We start from the raw sequence: 20,303 nt of genomic DNA, 5'->3' as shown, positions 1-20,303 counted from the left end.
GGACAGGATTTGGGTCCAGAGCGACCTAGACAAACTGGAGGATTGGGCCAAAAGAAATCTGAGGAGGTTCAACAAGGAGAAGTGCAGAGTCCTGCACTTAGGACGGAAGAATCCTATGCACTGCCACAGGCTGGGGACTGACTGAGTGAGGGGGGTTTGATAGCAGCCTTCAACTACGTGAAAGAGCAGCAGTGTGGGCTTTCTCCTTGCCACTTTTGCTGGGCGGGCAGGCAGCCTGGAGGCCTTTCTAGAAGAGCATTGGGAACTGAGTTAGAAAAACCAATGTGAAAACCAGAACCTCAGGTTTAGACTCATTTATTTATAATATTAAATCTTCAATTCTAGTGTCACAATCAATACAATTGCTTCAGCCTGATAGTTGCCCAAAGGGAAACTTAACGTCTCTCCAAGGGGAGTGGAGAGAAAGCACTTTTCAGAGTCCAAGAGAGACAAGGCGGGTGAGGGTAAAAGCCTGCAGAGGACCAACCTCTGTTGGTGAAAGAGACAAGCTGTGGAGCTAATCCCACACCTTCTTCAGTTCTGTGTAGCCTGGAAGGTCGTCTCTTCCATAACCAGCAGTTAGAACATAAGAACAGCCACACTGAGTCAGACCAGTTCATCTAGCCCACTCTCCCGAAAGTGGCCAATGCCCAGCGCCCCAGGGGACCCCTGGAACCAACATGGATACACCACCACCACAAACAAGGTTAAAAGTCAATGCACATGGAGAAGGATCTTGTGTTTCATTCCTTATGTCCTAGTCCCATCATGTGGCCATTTCCTTTTCTTCCTTTCTGTTAAAAGCTTTGGTGTTTTGCACAGAAACATTATTTCCCCAGGAGAGACCCAGGAGTGGGGGCTGCATTCCTGTACCAAACAGTCACTGGAAGGGGGCAGACAAAGGCCTTTAGGACCAGGCGTCCGTCACTGTCAAAAGATCATCTCCCTCCTTCAGGTCACTGGCAGCCTGAATTTGTTCCTTATCCTCCCAGAGTCTGGGGGCTGGAATCAGCACTACCCAGCCCCTCCGTATGTAGCAGGAACAAACACAAACCTGGTCTTTAAAACAAGCTGTCCCCTTCCTTCTCAGGGAAGATTTTTCTGTGATTGAAGTTGAGCTTCAGTTCCCCTCTCCTAGGGGCAGGGCAGGTGTGGGGCCAGCTCCCAGTGAGATCTGTTTTCACCTTTGCCCCCTTTCAGTCAATCTGGGATGGTAACTCTGCTCCCAGCTGTCAGGCAGCTTCCAGCCCATCCACCCTACTCACTAACTCTGTGGTCATGTGTCACCCCCTTTGCCAGCAAACAGAGCCTGCAGGAAAGCTACTCCTGCCAGATGCATTGGTGGTATAGTGGTGTGTGTAGGTGCTTTCCAAACAGTTGATCTGGGTTTGATTCCCAGCCAATGCAATAATGGCTTTTCTCTTTTGTTGTTTCCTCATCTGGAAGTGGTTTAATTTCAGTCACACTGTGTTACAATCACATTATCTATAGAATGGGACAATAAATGTGTCGAAGTCCAGCAGGTCATACAGGATGGAGGCACACAAGGGGCTGGAATGTGTCATCTGAGAAAGACAGAACTCTTGGAAACCTGCATCTCCCATCCCCTGGCCTTGCGTGTTATGATTCCAGCTCCGTGAGCTGTTTGTAGGATGTTCCGGCATGATGGGGAAATGAAGTTTTGAGTCAGTTTTTACTTCTACAGATTCCTTTGCTGTTACAATTATAATGACATGAACAAAAGGGAGGCAAAATAAAAATAACCCCCAAATTGCAATACAGGTGGGGAAAGAGATGATCACGGTTAAGCCAAACACATAAAAATAAAAATTAATACAAAAAAGGGGAGGAGGGAAGAGATCAGGTATGTGGAGATCCCCTTGATATTTCAATGCACATTGTTAGAATCAAAGTTCAGACTTGACACTGGAAAACCTGCAACTACCTGTCTCTCTGAACACCTATGATGAGCAAGATGGAGTTGGGACACCTCTTCTGCTTCAATCATTTATTGTCTCTCCTTCTTCTCCCCCCAATTCCTCATCTCCAATGTCTCTGCCTTTCTCCTCTTGCTCCTCTCCCCTGCCCTTTCCCAGGAACTCACAGTCTACAGCAGTTAGGAACAGCCAGAGCTCCCATGTTCTGCACATGAGCGTGTGTCAGAGGACGTGTGACCCAGGTCAGAGCCAGTCACCAGATCAATATGACCCTTTATGGGCGACTTCTCTGCCTGCTCTGCAATTTACACACACCCGCACTGAAGGGGGTGGGGTACAGCTCTGACTGAGAGACCTCACAGGAGAAACTTCAGGCCAAAGACATATTTGTGTGAATTGCTGAGATGTGAAGAGCCACCTTCCCCTCCGCGCATATCCGCATAACTCTAGAGTCACCCCCATGGCACCAGCACAGGGAACCCAGTGAGATGGGGTTACAGAATACAATGGGGAGGGAGCAGGGGAGAGAGGTGACAGGGACTCTCTCTGTTTCCTTCTCTCTTCACTTTCTGTTCGTCTCTTTCCTTCCAGGAACTGCAGTCACAGCAGGGAGGGGTTTGTCTCTTTATCAGGGATCCCTCTGTGTCACGGAGGCTGCACAAGTCATGGATTCTGTGGCTTCCGCAGTGGCCACTGCGGCTGACTCCGTGGCTGCCCCAGCAGCTGGCCTGGGGGCAGCTTGAGCAGTGGTTCCAAGGGTGGCAGGAGCAGCCACAGCTCAGTGGCTCCTGGCACCTGTCCCGAGGTGGCCGGAGCAGGGCTGGCCTCTGGGCTCCCCTCACCTGGCAGCATCTGGAGTGGCAGTGGGTCCCCGGGACTTCTCCCCCAGTACATGGTGCCACAGGCCCCCCGGATTCCCTGCGCCCACAGCTGGTGCCACGGACCCCCTGGGCCTCCCTCCCCACGATTCAATGAGGGGTATTTATGGTATAAGTCATGGCCGGGTCACGGGCAATGAGCTTTTGGTTTTTGCCCGTGATCTGTCCATGACATTTACTAAAAATACCTGCGATTAAATCTTTGCCTTCCTCATTATCGATCACATAAATCGCAACACCTCCACCTGCAAGTGAATTTAGCCCAGGACCCTCAGAGTCAGCAGCTGTTATGCCCCCCACGGAGCTCTCTGCTCAGGTGTCCTAGCGCTGGAAGCCTCCTGTTTAGATCCTAAAATAGCATTTTTGCACCAGGGGGCTGAAATTTTGGACCGGACATTGTAGCTCCACCGTTATTTTACTGAATTGCTTCAAAACAGCAAGTCAAGAAAGTCTCCTAAGTGCCAGGCTCTCTGCCATGGAAAGAGCTGCCCTGCTCTGCAGGAGTCTGTGCGCTCCACACAGCAACGTACACCTGCTCCGCACTGAAGGGGTCAGACAGCGACAGGATTGGTAACACAAATACTTCAGACTATTAACTCCAGGTCCCTTCCTTTCTTTAACCCAGGATGTGCCAGTCAACTGGTAACCATGGTGTTATCTTCACCTTAAAATACCGCTCAGGACATTTTCAGCAGCCCTCCACCCCCTGCCCTCCCTGCAGCCAGCCCCTGCCTCCAGCCAGCCCCGCACCCCATGCCCTGCCTGCAGCCAGCCCCTGCCTGCAGCCCTGCACCTCTGCCCTGCCCGCACCAGCCACGTCCTCCCTGCCCTGCCCACAGCCAGCCCCTGCCACACCCCTGCCCTGTCTCCAGCTAACTCCTGCCACACCCCTGTGGCCCCGCCCAAAGCCAGCCAGCCCCACACACCCCAGCCGTGCACACCCTGCCCTGTCTCCAGCCAACTCCTGCTGCACCCCCCTGCCTGAAGCCAGCCCGTCCCGCACTCCTCTGTCTCCAGCCCTGCCAACCCCTGATGCACCCCCCCGCGTCCCTGCCTGAAGCCAGCCAGCCCCACACACCCCTGTCTCCAGCCAGCCCCGCACCCCTTGCCCTGCCTGCAGCCAGCCCCATGTCCACTGGTGCCCTGCAGTTCCCAGGGCAGTAACCCTGCACAGCTGCTTCAATGAGGGGGGCAGGGAGCAGCTGGGACCCCACATGTGCACACCCTAGGGTGACCAGACAGCAAGTGTGAAAAATCGGGACAGGGAGTGGGGGGTAATAGGATCCTAGATAAGAAAAAGACCCCAAAATTGGGACTGTCCCTATAAAATTGGGACATCTGGTCACCCTAGCACATCCCCAGGACTCCTGGGTTCCATTGCTGGGTTTCCTATCGGTTCCACTGCTGGTTGTTTTCCTTTTCCGGCGGGACTCTGGGCAAGTTGCTCCCCCCTCTAGGGCTCCGTCCCCAGCAGGCAAATGGGGATTTCGTACCTTCCTGCTATTGGAAAGTGCTGGGAGAATCCCCCAGCCAAAGCTGCTCTGACAGCGCTAAGCAGCATCTGACCATTCAAGGTCAGAGCGCACTGCCCAGGAGGAGGAGTGTTTGGCTCTGGGGTTTCACTTCAGCCCAGTCTAGAGAGAGGGTCCCAGCCATGGGGTTTGGCTCAAGAGGACCAAGTCTCCAATTTGTTAAAGGCGTTTTGAATTCCAGTCCTGTGCTCCAAAGTGCTTGGTGTCAGTTGCACATTTTAGAAGCATGCTCTCCACTCCATTTTCCAAATCATCATTCATACTGTTTACCCACCTCCACTAGGCCCGGAACCCTGCCAAAGAAGGAAAGAGGCTGGGTTTGGGATGATTTGTTCTTGACAAATCCATGCTCACTCGTCCTAAGAACCAAATTATCCTGTAGGTGCTGCTGACAAACTGAGTGTTTAAGAATGTATTCCAGGATCTCTCCAGCTATGGAAGTGAGGCTGGCTAGTCTGCACGTCCCAGGGGTCTCTTTGTTCCGCTTTCAAAGATAGGTCCTGTCTTGTTCATGGATGGGAAGATGTTCTTTTTCAGGGCTCTCAGACGAGAACTGGGGCACAACACCTGGTTTGTTAAGGCCACAGAAATGGAGGCAGGAACCTCTTCTCTCCTGCTGGCAAAGAATCCCAGGTACCTAAAAGACAGGGACTCACACCCCTGAACGGGATTTAGAAAAGGCAGTGGTTAAAAAGTTTGGCCCTGACTGTTTCCACAGACTAGACATTTTAGCAAACTTTAGAATTCCTTGGTGCTAAACACCGTGAAACTCCCCTTTCTCCTTCACAGAGGGCCTTATCGCCCCTTATCTCACTCGACTGCTCAGAGTTCGAGAACTGTCCCTGTTCCCATTGGGCAGATGGGGAGGATCCTGAGGTATAGAGAAGGAAAGTGACCTGTCACCAGATGGATCAGACTGAACAGGTTTCAAACCTCCAGGAGGCTCTTACCTTCTAAACAGGGACGGCTGCTTTCTAGTAAAATCACTACAAGGGAAGGAGAAAACTGAAAAGAGGTTCCTCCTGGCGCTCACGTCCGTAAACCCGAATACTCTCTCAGTCCTCAAAGAGAGACCTGGAGAAGGAGACTTGCTGCAGCAAAGCCACAGGGGTCTCTGAGGTTTTCCTGGCCCCTCGCCCCTGTCCTGCCTGGCTGATGTCAGCATCTCTCTGTGAGGTCACCACCTCCCCACCACCTTGGACCAATAGTCTGAGGTCCTGCCAAAGGCCTTTGTGATGTCACTGACGCACCCCTCCCTTGCTGTGCCAATGTCCTGCCCCGGCCAGGCACTTTGGAGGTTTGAGCTACTCCCTGTGGATCACCCCACTCAAGGAGCGTTCGTTCTAGGCAGCAACCCGGCTAGACAGGAAAACATCAGACGCTGCTCCCAATGCTACACTCAGTTTTTCAGAAATTAGTCGACTTTATGGCCAGAAGAGACCATTAGAGCATCTAATCTGACCCACTGCATATCACAGGCCTCCTGTAGGACACAATAGTGAGTTTATTACGCAGGGTCCACCCCTCCCTCACTGTGAATAGTACATGAACCAGCCTTGTAATGGAGCTGAGATTTCCCAAGAACTTCAAGCAAAATACACCAGTTTCATAAAACAGATTTATTAACTACAGAAAGATGGAGTTTTAAGGATTATAAGTGGTAGGCATAAAAGAGCAAAGTAAGTTACCATGGAAATTAAAGATAAATTCACAATCTAAACTTTACACCTGATTACACTAGGCCGTAGTTCGGTTATGCCACAGGAAGGCTTAATGCTCGAGCTGCAGTGCATGCTGGGCAGGCTTAAGGCCGGGCTCCCCATGGCAGGAGAGAAGAAGAAGACTCGGCCCCTGGAGGGGCAGGTTGGGGCTTCCTGGATCCCATTTGCTCACAGCCAGTGCCCTGCCCCCACTCCCAAGTCATTAATGGTGCCCCCAGGTCAGCCAGAATGGAGCAGCGGTTTTCACTGCACCAAGTCCACTTATGGCTTACAGGCAACTCCCAAACCCTCCACAGCCCACCATCTCGGCCAGAAAGGAGCCCACTCAGCCTCGCCATTGCTGCTTTTCCGTCCCCCTAGAACCCCGCTTCTCCTGGGCTGCAAGGAGCCACCCCTGGGAAGCCAAGAGGCAGGCACAGGATTCTGCCTCCCAGCAGCCAACCGCACCTCCCCCGGCTTTGCAGAACGAATGGTGACGCTCTACTAACCCCACTTAGCCGCACTGAGGCGCTTAGCTTCTGCCCTGCCTTCCTCAGCTCGACTTTCCTCTTTTGCCCCATTCCTGCCTCACTTCCTCCTTTGGCAAGTCACGCAGAGGAGGCCAGCAGGAAGAGCCGGCCTCCACCGGCCAACCTCCAACAGCAGAGGAGGCCAAGCCACAAGCCTCCAAAAGGTGACACGCCGCACTCCTCTAGGTTCTCCATCCTGACGCCAAGGTGCTTTCTCCACTGCTGTCAGCACCCTCTGTCATGCAGGGGTTGGAGTTATCCCAGAGACAGGCCAATAGGAGAAGGAGGAGCGTCTTCCTGAACAGCAAGGGGATCTGGGAAAAGGAAGCCAGCATGTTTCTGCCTGGTTTTGAACCAGGGACCTTTTGCGTGTTCGGCAAACATGATAACCACTACACTACTAAAACTCCATCTGCTTGGTTGTTGCTCACCCTGGCACAGACCGATGGACAAACCTGGAGAAAGTGGTGACAGCCCTTCAATGGGTCAGCTGGCAGAGCAGAGGGCTGGAGCCAGACTCAGGAAGTCGTCCTTACGTCGCCCTTGTGACTCCAGCTTGAGGGAGAGCTTCTTTTTCTTCCCCTTGCTGACAAAGAGCAAGAGAAGAATGAAAGGTCAGGTGGGCCAACTCGGTGCAGAAGCCCATGCTGCCTTTTCCTGCTGCATAGCCTGAAATGAGGGACTCGTGGCAGTTAAAGGCACTGCTGCACTTTCAGAAAACATCCCACCCGTGCACAAAGGGGGATAGAAGAGCCTGTTAGTCTAGCATGCTCCCAACTGAACTACTTCAGCAGCTGCTCGGTTTCTTTTTGGCCTCCTGCTTTTCTGTCTGGGATGTTGTTGTCAGCTGTGGCACAGAAAAAGGACGTCATTGCGAGTGGCCCATTGCGAGCAGCCCATGAAGACAAGATTCACTTTTGCCTTCCTTGCTCGGCTTTACTTGCTTCCTCGCCCTATTCCTGCCTTAGTTCCTGGGTTACCTGAAGGCGACGGGGGGCCAGCAGTACCAGGAGGAAGTTGGGCAGCTAGACCCTGGTGGCAAAAGTCCTGCCACCACTTGCCACCCCACTCTCTTCTCCCAGCGTCACTTATTGGCCACCACGGACTTGGGGCCCAGCAGCGCAACGGAAGGCAGTGGACAGAGCCACCCTCGCCTTGGAGCTCCGGCTCATTAAACCACATCTTCAGTTGCTGATGGCCAATGACAGACCAACATCGCTTGCTATTTTAGCACTTGGAAATGCCATTGGTCAGTCACTGGATCTCTGTAATGCTGTTACAGAACAAAGGAAAATAGAATCTCAGTGTGACATTCTATACCTTTGGGGGAGCGGCTGTAACTCCCATAATCCTCATTTTCATATCATCATATAGAGCATGACTTGTAAGGTATCAGGGAAAGGATATGATCTGCTGAAAGTCACTTCTCTACCCATAGATGTAGACCATTCATGCATATGAAGTTATGAGAATTGTGCAGTGTGGTTGTCACTGTGCTGTAAGGTGGGGGAGTCAGCCAAATATTAGCTCCCCAGTGGCAACAGCAAGGAAAGTAACCAACACCCGGACAGGGTGTCAAACAACCCATCAACAGCCATTGTCCAGCAAGGGAGCTACAATGCAATGACTCACCTGCATGAGGACACCCCAGGGGAATTGCTCAGACTTGCTTGGAGAGACGCAGTGATGCTCACCTGACTCTGAAGGGGGAAGGGGGGCAAAGCCATGAGGGAAGAAAGGACATGATAAAAGGAGAGACATTTGCCAGGCTTTATCTCTCTCTGCCACCTACATCTACAGACACCCCCACACCAGCAACTGAAGCGCTGATGAAAGGGGAGAGCCTGGCTGAAAAGCCACCAGCCAGCCCGTGGTGAGAAACATCTACGTTTGTAAGGGTACTGAAAGGGTTAAGATCAGCTTAGAATTAAAAGCAATGAGGAGTCCAGTGGCACCTTAAGGACTAACAGATTTATTTGGGCATAAGCGTTCGTGGGTAAAAAGCCCACTTCTTCAGATGCATGGAGTGAAAATTGCAGATAGAGGCATAAATATAGATTGGAACATGAAGTGACGGGAGTTACCGTACAAGGGGAGAACCAGTGTTGAAGGCTAATTCAATCAGGGTGGATGTGGTCCTCTCCCCATAATTGATGGGGAGGTGTCAATACCAAGAGAGGGAAAAATGGCTTTTGTTGTGAACCAGCTACTCCCAGTCCTTATTCAAGCTCAAATTAATGGTGTTAAGTTTGCAAATCAATTGTAACTCTGCAATTTCTCTATTAAAGGTTTTTATTGTTTCCCTTTTGAAGGTTTTTTGAATGGCTACTTTGAATTATTAGGTGTGAATGTGTAAATGTGCTATTGATTATACAAGTCCCATATGGTCTTGTGATTCGGATTCCTGGTTTTCACCCAGGTGGCCTGGGTTTAATGCCCAGTGTGGGAACAATACACAGCTTTTGCTCAGAGGGGAGGCAGGAAATGAAAGGAATGGGAAGGGATCCTGCCAGCAGGGGAGTTGGACAGTGTTGGAAGGGGACCCCAGAAGTGGGGGTGGGGCAGTGGTCTGGGGGGAGATGAGGGAAGGATCCCAGCTCTGTGGTAAGTTGACATTCTGGAGAGCACAGGCCTGGCATGGGGGCTGGGAAGAGTGAGTGTGTCCCTCTAAACTCACCACCAGCAGACTAGGCAGGCTTGGAAGAATTACGTATTTGTTGGTAAATGTCAATTTCTGTGTAAACGCAGAACCCAATGGCAAAATCTTTCCATCGATAATCATCAAAACTAACAGATGGGCAAAGTAAGAAACATGTTGCTTGAGAACTTATCCTGTTCTAATCCTCTAGGGTTCCCTTTTGCCTTAGGCACCACCACGTGGGCATTTCATATCCCTCCTCATTTTCACACAGACACACAATTTCCTTTGCACAGATCCATGAACAGCAAAACCTCCTTGTGTCTATTGTCTGAGCCAGGGCATGCGATTCCACTGAAACCTTCTCTCCTGCAATGGCAATGGTCAGACAGAGGGAATGCATCCACCTTCCCCCTGGCAGTGAGATATTCACTCTCCTCTTCATGCTGCTGTTGTTATTCCATGAGTCATCAAGGATGGAATAAAAAGCTGAGTTTCTCCAGGGCGAGGAAAGAAAGGAGCCACCAACGCCCGCAAAAATCTCAATGCCCAGAGAAAACCTGCCTCTGTTATTGGACTCCCAGAGGTGCTGGCAATACAACGGGAAAAGGGACTGTCTGAATTGCCAAGGCAGGGAATAGACAATCTACAGCAACATCATTAACCACAAACACACCCTCATCATGCTCCAGCCAGTAGGGAAATGGGCAGGAACTCTGGCTGTTCAGCCATGGCCACACGTACAGAGCTGCACAGCAGTGAGTGTGCTGGGGAACCTGGTCTGAGCAATTTGTAATGACCCTTCAGTGAGAACAGAACCAGAGTGTAGAAAGGCCCCTGTGTTAAGTGGTTTTGGCTGAGGCCTTAGTTAGCTGGGCTAGAAAACCATGGGTGTCTTTCTGTGAAGGTTTGATCCTTGCCAACTAGGCAAAGCTGGTATGTGGTGTCTCCATGGCTGTACTGTCAGGGTCTGCTCACAATAGTGCCACAGGGAGCCAAGCCTAGACATATTCAGAGGCTAAGGCCAGGTCAATGTTTCAAACAGTGAGTCTAGGCTGCTGCAGCTCAGTAATGGAGATGCTCTGTGCCAGGGTTTCTCAAACGTCCTTTCACTGCAACCTCCTTCTGCCAAAATAACTTAATACGTAGCCCTGGAAAGAGGGACCAAGCCCCTCCACTCGGGGGGGGGGAGGAGTGCCAAAGACTGAGCCCCAGTGGGGGGAGGGCAAAGCCTGACAGATTCAGCTCCTGGGGGGGGGCTCAGACTTTTGGCTTCAGCCCCAGGACCCAACAAGTCTAATACCAGCCCTGGTGACCCCATTAAAACAGGGTCATGACCCACTTTGCAGTCCTGACCCACAGCTTGAGAACCACTGCTCCATGCTGAGGGGGGAGAGTTTTCCTGTTGGTGTAGTCCCTCCACGTCCCCAGGAGGTGGCAGCTCTGTCATGGGGAGAAGCTATATCAGTGGGGGTGCAAGCTGTGGTGTTTACCACATTCAAGAAGTTTAATCAAACCCCATTTTTAAAACCACCTGTGGTCTGGGAATGGCAAAGGAGCTCGATGAAGCAGGGTCTGGCCTTCAAAGTCCTGGAGACCACGATTCCATACTCCTGTTGTAATGGAGATATAGCTCAGTGGTAGAGTGTTTGATTGCAGCTCAAGTGGTCCTTGGTTCAAACCAAGGTGCCCTCTTAAAGAAAAGAAAAAAAATTCATTTCCATTCTCCATTATGTTCAGGAGCTCCACCATACGAGGATGCTTGAAATGAATGTGAACACTCAACATTTTGCTGTCCAAATGCATAAAAACCTAGCAAACCTGTCCATCAGCTGAAATCAGTTCCAATCCTCTAAGTGTCTAGTTTATGTTTTCATCAATTAAACAAAGGGATCATTCCCTGAAGCAGAGCACAAGTTTGAAATACAGGCAGCATAGAGCCAATATTCATAATGTCAACTACAAAAAAATGATACACATCTAGAGATAGCATCATGATAATCAGCCAATCAGAACCTCTCCATAGACCCCTTACACGACCACTTCTCTGAAATATTGGCTGCAAATATAGAACAGTGGTTGCAATGGTGATCTATACAGTTACAGATGATGTCAATAATGTCACAAGAGGTGACACAGCATCACTGAGACTGATACTGGAATACTGCCTCCAGTTTTGGTATCCTCATTTGAAAAAGATGTTGTGAAATTGGAGCTCGGGCAGCAAAGACGTTCTGAAGGCTGGAAAAAATGCCTTCTAGTGAGCTATTGAAAGAGCTCAACCTGATTAGCTGATCAAAAGAAGATTGAAAGGTGACTTCATTGAAGTGCCTTAATGGAGAGAAAAGATTGGCTATTTAAGGGTCTTTAATCTAGCAGAGAAAGGCATAAGAAGACCCAGTGGCTGGAAGGTGAAAAGAGACATTCATATTACAACTAAGGCACAAAAATTCAACAGCGAGGATGATTCACCACAGGAACAAGCTACCAAGGAAAGTGGTGGATTCTTCATCTCCTGATGTCATTTAATGAGGACTAGATGCCTTTCTGGAATGTGTTTGCCTCAAAAGTAGCTATTGTGTCATACAGGAGGCCTGTGATATGCAGGGGGTCAGATTAGATGCTCTAATGGTCTCTTCTGGCCATAAAGTCGAGTAATTTCTGAAAAACTGAGTGTAGCATTGGGAGCAGCGTCTGATGTTTCCCTGTCTAGCCGGCTTGCTGCCTAGAACGAACGCTCCTTGAGTGGGGTGATCCACAGGGAGTAGCTCAAACCTCCAAAGTGCCTGGTCAGGGGCAGGACATTGGCACAGCAAGGGAGGGGTGTGGCAGTCACATCACAAAGGCCTTTTGCAGGACCTCAGACTATTGGTCCAAGGGGGTGGGGAGGTGGTGACCTCACAGAGAGATGCTGACATCAGCCAGGCAGGACAGGGGCGAGGGGCCAGGGAAACCTCAGAGACCCCTGTGGCTTTGCTTCAGCAAGTCTCCTTCTCCAGGTCTCTCTGAGGACTGAGAGAGTATTCAGGTTCACGGACGTGAGTGCCAGGAGGAACCTCTTTCGAGTTTTCTCTTTCCCTTTTAGTGATTTTACTAGAAAACAGCCGACCCTGTTTAGAAGGTAAGAGCCTCCTGGAGGTTTGAAACCTGTTCAGTCTGATCCATCTGTTGACAGTTGAATTCTAGGCATGGAAAACATGAGCTTAAGGAGGCAGAATTTTATTCCACACCTGGGATTTTGTCCCTTAGAATCACTGGGGACATTGGGGTTTGTCCTTTTTGTTTCACCTTTTCCTCCATCCCTCCTTCCTTTCTCTTTATCTCTTGCTTCTTTTGTCCTTTCTCCTGTTCCCCTCCCAACACCAGGAGGGAGGTAGGTGTGTGTGTGTGTGTGTGTGTGTGTGTGTGTGTGTGTGTGTGTGTTGCGGGGGAAGGCTCTACAGCTCCCACTGTGGGAGGTCCACACAAAAATGTGGGGCTGAAATAATGCTCGGGCAGTGATCCCCATCAGTGACCTGGGCCATCCTTTGGGCTCTCTGGTGAGAACCCTCAGCCGCCTATCCTCAGTCTCTACCCTGATTGGCTGAGCAGGGGGTCATTGACAGGGAGGAGACTCAGGTCCTTGTTCTCTTTTAAGACCAAGGAAATAAGTCAGAACCAGTTCTATGTTTGATGGATTTTGCTGCTTCTCTGCATTAATGGTCTCTGAGCAGTTCATGATTCTCTCTAACATTGCAGTTCTCAAATACTTGCTGAATAATTCCTGTGCACTGTTGTTGGTCTGGAGCTCACCAGAGCGCTTTATTCAGGTCATTCAATGTCTGAAATTCAAGATCCGATGGTTAGTTTGAAAATCAGGGCTCTTGGGTCCTATTCCCAACTCAGCCACTGACTGGCTGTGTGACCTCAGACAAGTCAATTCTCCTTTCTCACATGTAGCTTCTCCCTCTTTCAAGTAGGGATAATAATGATCTGCTCCTACCTAGCTCAACACACTCACTCTTCCCCAACACACACACAGTCTTCACACTGCAGTTGAAAAGCAGCTGGCAATCTAGTAGGATGCCCCTGGAACAATGGGAGAGAGAAACCTGCATCACTGAAAGTGCAGCCATGGAGACACCACACGGCAGCCTTGTCTAGCAGGGGCAGGGGGGCGAGAAGGGACATCATCCGAGCTCCCTGCATCCAGGTCACTTTCCTCAGCTGGGCTGCGTCAGGGGAGGGCAGAGAGCAGCAGCTTCTGATGCTCCCCTCACAGCCCAGCCCAGGTGGGGAAAGTGACCAGGACGCAGGGAGCACATAGTGTTGCTCCTCGCTCCCCCCAGCCTCTGTGGGGCCACGGAGGAGCATTGGGGCAGGGGAGAGCAGTGAGCACCTTTGCACGGCCACACGGTGCCCTTTGACCCCCTGGAGCCCTGGGCGGCTGCCGGGGGCCCCACCCCTAAGGCCGGCCTGGGCGGCTCGTAATGGAGGCTCGGGGGGGCTCAGCCTCCCCAAACCTTGCGTCGCCAAGGGGACAGTGGGGCCCATGACTAGGGGCCCTGGCCAAATTGGGCCCCCCTGGGAAAGTCTCCCCCATGTCAGCCCCAGGGCTGGAGGAGCTCCCACTCCCTGCTACGGCCCGGGGGCTGCAGCAGGGGCACAGAGCTCTCTGGTCTCGGGCCGCAGCGGGGCCGGGTAAAGGAGTGACAGGGTGGGGCCAGTGGGGAGGTGGAACAGAGGTGACAGTGGGTGGGGCCGTGGGTGGAAGGTGTGGAAGGGGCGGAGCCACACACAGAAGTGGGGTCATGGTTCCGGTGCGGGGGCCCCCGCACTTGTTCTCCCTTTCCCTGGGCTTTGGCATCACTAGCCCTTGCTTAGCGAGTAGGGGTCAGTGGTCCCCAAAATGTGGGGCGTGACTCCTAGGGGGACACAGAGGAAGATTGATGGGGGCACCTCAGGGCCTGAGCCAGCCCCCATGGAGGGCAGGGAGGGAGCCCCACTCAGCCCCACTCTGTCCCAGCTCTTCCCCAACCCCCCCCACAGCCGGGGCCCCAGGCGCCCCGCCCCGCCGCGGCCCCCGTACCCCGGGCCGCCCCCCCCGCCCCAGCAAGCAGTGGCCCCACTCCCAGCCCCGGTTCTCGACCGCGGCTTCCGTGGGGCCACAGCCATGGATACGAGGGCGCAGTGTGAAATGTTTGGGGCCCACTGGGTTAGGGTGACGTCCTCAATCGCTTCTCTGCAGTCCAATGAAAGCGATTCCTCACCCACCCACCCCTCCGTCAGGACGGCCTAGGTACGTTCCACTGCCCTTCACTCGTACAGGAAGGAGAATAACATTTCATTCCACTCAATCCTAAAGTGATTTGTTACCCACCACCATCCCAAACTGGTCATTTTGGGGAAGCGGCCCCACCATGCTGCATAGCTAGGCAGAGTAGGGGTGTCTGTGCAAACACGGCCTGTTCCTGAAGTCTTCCCCCAACTCCTCACTAGATGTGAGGGGGGAGCTCATTCAGCCCCTGCTTATGCTTAGTATTGGGAACCTCCCTAGTGTCCCTAGCTCTGCCGGCCTTAGATTTCTCCTCCTGTCCACTTCTTGACAGCTCGGATGAGGTGGCCGAGTCGTTAAGGTGATGGACTGCTAATCCATTGTGCTCTGCATGCATGGGTTTGAATCCTATCCTCATGGGATGCATTTAGTCTTCACCCTCCTTTATAGACAACCATCTCCCCCTTTGGTACAATGACAGACCCAGCAATGTTGCTTCTGTTACCCAAAATTGGGCCAGCTAGTAAGTGTAGGGAGGACTAATGACCCCCCACAGTTTGGCAGAAAGCAGCACATTTATTATATTGATAGCTAAGCTCAAAAGAAGGGATGGGGGGGGTCACACTCACACTTGCATACTCATGCTCCCAGGACAGGCCTGGCACTGGAGATGTCAGGATCCTTTAGGGTAAGTGTCCCCCAGCGCCGCAATGGACGGTGCGATGAAGGTAAGTCTTCCTGAGGCACGATGGAATGTAACACAGCGAACCACTGGCCAGGCGGTCGGGGCGAAGGGCATTCACTGGAGGTACAAGCTTGTGAGTGACTCCTGAGCACAGGGCCCCTTCCCCTTTTAAGGACCTGCTCCTCATGGCCTGCGACTGGAGATGACTTGGCTGCATCTGGTGGGTCACACTCCACCTCAGCCAGTGTCCATGCAGTGTCCCTGCTCTGGGTGTGCGAGTGCTGCCTAATGAGAGTCCCAGACACCTTGTCTATCTAGGAGCTCTTCTGCTCTGCCAGCTGTTCAACCAGCCCCTTCATCCCACAAGCATTGCAGGAGGGGAGGGGAGGGGGGAGGGGGAAAGCCACTTCACAGGCATTCAGAGAGGGAGAGGAGACGGGGCGGGGGAGGGGGGAGTGTAACAGACCTTTTGGGCATACAGGTGATACGGAGCACACAGATCACTGCTGCTCCTACAACAGGGTAAGTTCTCAAGCAGCATGTTTCTTACTCTGCCCATTGGTCAGTTTTGATGATTATCGATGGAAATATTTTGCCATTGGGTTCTGTGTTTACACAGAAATTGACATTTACCAACAAATACATAATTCTTCCAGTCCTGCCTAGTCTGCAGTTGGTGGGTTTAGAGGGACACATTCACTCTCCCCAGTCCCCATGCCAGGCCTGTGCTCTCAACTTCCCACACTGCTGGGATCCTTCCCTGGTCTCCCCCCAGACCACTGCCCCCACCCCCACTTCTGGGATCCCCTCCCCACACTGTCCAAATCCCCTGCTGGCAGGATCCCTTCCTGTTCCTTTCATTTCCTGTCTCCACTCTGGGAAAAAGCTCTGCACGGTTCCCACAGCAGAAGTTGAACCCAGGCCCCCTGGGTGAAAACCAGGAATCCTGACCACTAGCCCATATGGGACTATTGGTGCATCTGACGAAGTGGGGATTCACCCACGAAAGCTCCTGCTCCAATACGTCTGTTAGTCTATAAGGCGCCACAGGACTCTTTGCTGCTGTTATTACTACAACTCTAAGCAAGGCCTGCACAACATACGGGCCGCGGGCCGCATGCCTCACTCATTCTAAATCCCTCGCACATGGCGCTCTGGGGGCAGCCCAGAGCCCTTTGAATCTCAGCTGCGGCCGGGAGTCAGAGGGCTCTGGGCTGCCCACAGCAACGAGCGTAGAGCCCTTTAAATTCCAGCCGTGGCCAGGAATCAAAAGGCTCTGGGTTGCCCGCAGCAGCGGAGAGCGTAGAGCCCTTTAAATCCCAGCCGTGGCCGGGAATCAAAAGGCTCTGGGTTGCCCGCAGCCGCGGGGAGCCCAGAGCCCTTTAAATCTCAGCCGCAGCCAGGAATTAAAAGGCTCTGGGTTGCCCGCAGCGGCGGGGAGCCCAGAGCCCATTAAATCCCAACTGCGGCTGGGAATCAAAAGGCTCTAGGTTGCCCGCAGCCGCGGGGATCCCAGAGCCCTTTGAATCTCAGCCGCAGCCGGGAGTCAGAGGGCTCTGGGCTGCCCGCAGATTCCCAGCCGTGGCTGGGATTTAAAGGCTCAGGGCTCCCACGGCTGCGGGCAGCCCAGAGCTGTTTGAATCCCGGCATGCAGCTGCTGTTTGCCCCCTCCCGGACCTCTGCCCCAACTGCCCCCAGGACCCCACCCCTATCTAAATGCTGCTGCTCCTTGTCCCCGATTGCTCCTCCCAAGACCCCTGCTCGAACTGCCAGTTGGGACCACAGCCCTATCTAAGTCTCCCTTCTCCTTGTCCCCAACTGCCCCCTCCAACTTTCCCCCAGGACTCCACCCCCTACCTGTCCCCTGGGACTCCCATGCCTATCCAACTGCTGCCTGTCCCTTGACTGCCCCCTGGAACTCCCTACCCCTTCTCCAACCCCCAGCCCCCTTACCGTGCCACTCAGACCAGCGTGTCTGGTTCCATGCAGCTCCAGACACATTGCTGCCATGCTCCCCCATGGAGCCCACAGGCCCCACCCAGAGCACCTGCCTTCCAGATTTGAACACCTCAAAACTCAGGAGTGCTCAAGCTCAGTTTGGGCAGCTGTTACGTCATTTCTCCCAAATTAAATATACTGATCCACTGTAACTTGCTGTAGAAAAAGCAGGATAAAATTGAGCAAGAAATGCTTATTAGCACTGGAATTGCTATTTTCAACAGCCATTGCCTTTTTGTTTGTTTGAGGAAGACAGTGATATTGCATAGGCAAATTCCCCAGAGAAAGAAAGAGTGGAACAAAAGAATAATAAAGGCACCTCAACTTTTCCTCATTTATGGAGGACAGTTTTATAATATGCATCCAGATCTCCACCAATCACACAAGCTGAAAATTGTTCCACTTTACTGCAGCTCTGTAACCATATGGGAACCAATCCTGTCTGTGTTTTGTGCACATCCAAAATTCCTGCTGAATGACCTGCCCTGGGAGCGTTACCAGTGACCCAGGGCTGGGGAGGCAGGAGGTGTGTGTGGGGGGGAGGCACTGGTGGGGGGGAGCCCAGTGCTGGGGCATCAGCAGGGTGGGGGGAGGGCACTGGTGGGGAGGAAAGGGGGAAGCCCAGCGCTGGGGCGGCAGGGGGTGTGGGTCATTGGGGGAGAGCCCAGGATTGGGGCAGCAGGGGAGTACAGGGGGGAGCCCAGGGCTGGGACTGGGGGCAGCCAAATTTTATTTTGCTTGGGGCAGCAAAAAGCCTAGAGCCGGCCCTGCCGGGTTCCCCCAACCACCGGATCCCCGAGCCCTTTAATTTGACCCTGAGGGCTCCCAGCCACCTCTTCAGCTGGGAGCCCCCGGTTGATTTAAAATAAAGTATCACCTCCCCACCCCCAACCTTCCTTTTTGGCCCACAGCTGTTTTGGTGGGACAGCGCTGGGGAAGGAGGGTTTGTTTCTGCAGGGCTGGACGGCCCTGGGGTGGGGTGTTGCTGCGGGGCCGGGAGGTTTTGGCCCTCGGCTGTTTTCTTTGGAGGAATGTGGCCCTTGCCGCTTTACGAGTTGTGCAGGCCTGCTCTAATGGTCTCTTCTGGCCATAAAGTCGACTAATTTCTGAAAAACTGAGTGTAGCATTGGGAGCAGCGTCTGATGTTTCCCTGTCTAGCCGGCTTGCTGCCTAGAACGAATGCTCCTTGAGTGGGGTGATCCCCAGGGAGTAGCTCAAACCTGCAAAGTGCCTGGCCAGGGGCAGGACATTGGCCCAGCAAGGGAGGGGTGCGGCAGTGACATCACAAAGGCCTTTTGCAGGACCTCAGCCTATTGGTCCAAGGTGGTGGGGAGGTGATGACCTCACAGAGAGATGCTGACATCAGCCAGGCAGGACAGGGGCGAGGGGCCAGGGAAACCTCAGAGACCCCTGTGGCTTTGCTTCAGCAAGTCTCCTTCTCCAGGTCTCTCTCTGAGGACTGAGAGAGTATTCGGGTTCACGGACGTGAGCGCCAGGAGGAACCTCTTTCGAGTTTTCTCCTTCCCTTTTCCTGATTTTACTAGAAAACAGCCGTCCCTGTTTAGAAGGTAAGAGCCTCCTGGAGGTTTGAAACCTGTTCAGTCTGATCCATCTGGTGACAGTTGAATTCTAGGCATGGAAAACAGGAGCTTAAGGAGGCAGAATTTTATTTCGCACCTGGGATTTTGTCCCTTAGAATCACCGGGGACATTAGGGTTTCTCCTTTTTGTTTCACCTTTTCCCCCATCCATCCATCCCTCCTTTCGCTTCGTCTCTTGCTTATTTTGTTCTTTCTCCTGTTCCCCTCCCAACACCAGGAGGGAGGGGTGTGTGTGTGTGTGTGTGTGTTGCGGGGGAGGGCTCTGCAGCTCCCACTGTGGGAGGTCCACCCAAAAATGTGGGGCTGAAATAGTGCTCAGGCAGTCAGGGCCGGATTAACCTTCTGTGGGTCCCAGCACCAAACATATTTGTAGGCCCCTATGTAGTCACTGTGGGCTCCGAGTGTGGGCCTGGTGGGGCAGTGCCATTGGTGCCATAGCCTACCCGGTACTGAACCTCAGAGACATTTTTCATTTTGATCACACACCTCTCCATGACTGTACGCATTGCCATACACAGCTCCCTCAGCCCCCGGGTTTTCTCATTGAGCTGTGCACCCAGGTGGGTTTACCAGTGTCCACAGTGAGCAGAACTTTCATAGCGATCAAGGAAACTCCCCACAGATTTATCTCCTTCCTCATTCAGACCTTCTCTAGCCATGTCTCCAGTACCCCCCATGTCACCAGTCACGGCATGTGGTCCTAGTCTCAGCTCAGAGTTCTAAAGCCAGCAGACACCTGATCAGTTCTGACAGATCCCCCCCGCAGCCCCCATCCTGCCATGTGAGCCAGCCACCTGCAAACACCATCTCCCCAAAGTCAGGACTTAGCCCTTGGGAATCTGAAGCCACCAGCCTCTCTCCCTCTGCTCCCATCTACATGCTAGTCTGCAACCTGGTCACCACCACCTCTCCCCATGCTTGTTTCCTTTCTACTTTGGACATGCTCCCACCCAGCTGGAAGCTCCCTCTGCCAGCCTGACCTGCTCCCTCCTTCCCTGCTCCCCCTGACATTCCTGTCCTACTGGTGACCTCTGTTCCTTGAGGTGAACTCCAGTGTCTTTAGCTGCTCTAGCTTAATGGCCCCAGTAGTCACAGAGCCATCTGCAGCTTCTCTGGCTACAGCCCTGGGGCCAGTTCCCAGAGGCCAGCCTTAGCCAGCTGCAGCTACTAGCCGCAGGAGGGGTGGCAATGCCAGGGCTGAGTGTGCTTGAACCTTGCAACGGCAGCACTAGGGACTCTAAATCCTCAGCCCTGGACCTAGGCAGCTGCAGACTCTGGAGTTAGGCACTTCCCTTCTCTAGGCCATGGCTTTAAATACCTGAGATTCCCATCACCTGCAGCAGAGGCCACCAGTTCCCACGCCCCCCTCAGCCAGCACCTAGTCGTGCAGAAAGTGCAGCCTGAGTGATTTTGGAGGCTGGGGTGCCAGGAGGTTCCTGTCCCTGAGCAGCAGCCCTGCAACAAGCGCACGTGCTTCCCCACTGGGACATTAGCTGTTACTGACAAGGTTTGTCTGTGTTCTTTTTTTGATCTCATTGTTAGGTGTAAGAA

This window comes from Mauremys reevesii, linkage group 14 (genome assembly GCF_016161935.1).
Source record: "Mauremys reevesii isolate NIE-2019 linkage group 14, ASM1616193v1, whole genome shotgun sequence".
Lineage (NCBI taxonomy): Eukaryota > Metazoa > Chordata > Testudines > Geoemydidae > Mauremys > Mauremys reevesii.
This window is presented reverse-complemented; position numbering follows the sequence as displayed.